We start from the raw sequence: 339 nt of genomic DNA, 5'->3' as shown, positions 1-339 counted from the left end.
CCACAATGCCTGGCTATTTTTTGGTTGCAGCTGTCATTGTTGTTTGGCAGGCCCAGGCTGGATTCGAACCCACCACATTAGGTGTACGTGGCTGGCACCTTAGCCACTTGAGCCACAGGCACCGAGCCCAGCATGTGCAGTTTTGAGATTTTGTGATGTGGGCCATTCTCACTGGGGTTAGATGGTATCTCAGGGTGATTTCGATTTGCATTTCTCTAATAATTAGGGATGATGAGCATTTTTTCAGATGTTTGTTAGCCATTCGTCTGTCTTCTTCTTCTTTTTTTTTTTTTTTTGCAGTTTTTGGGTGGGTTTGAACCCGCCACCTCCGGCATATGG

This window comes from Otolemur garnettii, unplaced genomic scaffold (genome assembly GCF_000181295.1).
Source record: "Otolemur garnettii isolate 467f Iridium unplaced genomic scaffold, OtoGar3 scaffold00053, whole genome shotgun sequence".
Taxonomy (NCBI): domain Eukaryota; kingdom Metazoa; phylum Chordata; class Mammalia; order Primates; family Galagidae; genus Otolemur; species Otolemur garnettii.
Note: the sequence above shows the minus strand (reverse complement) of the source record.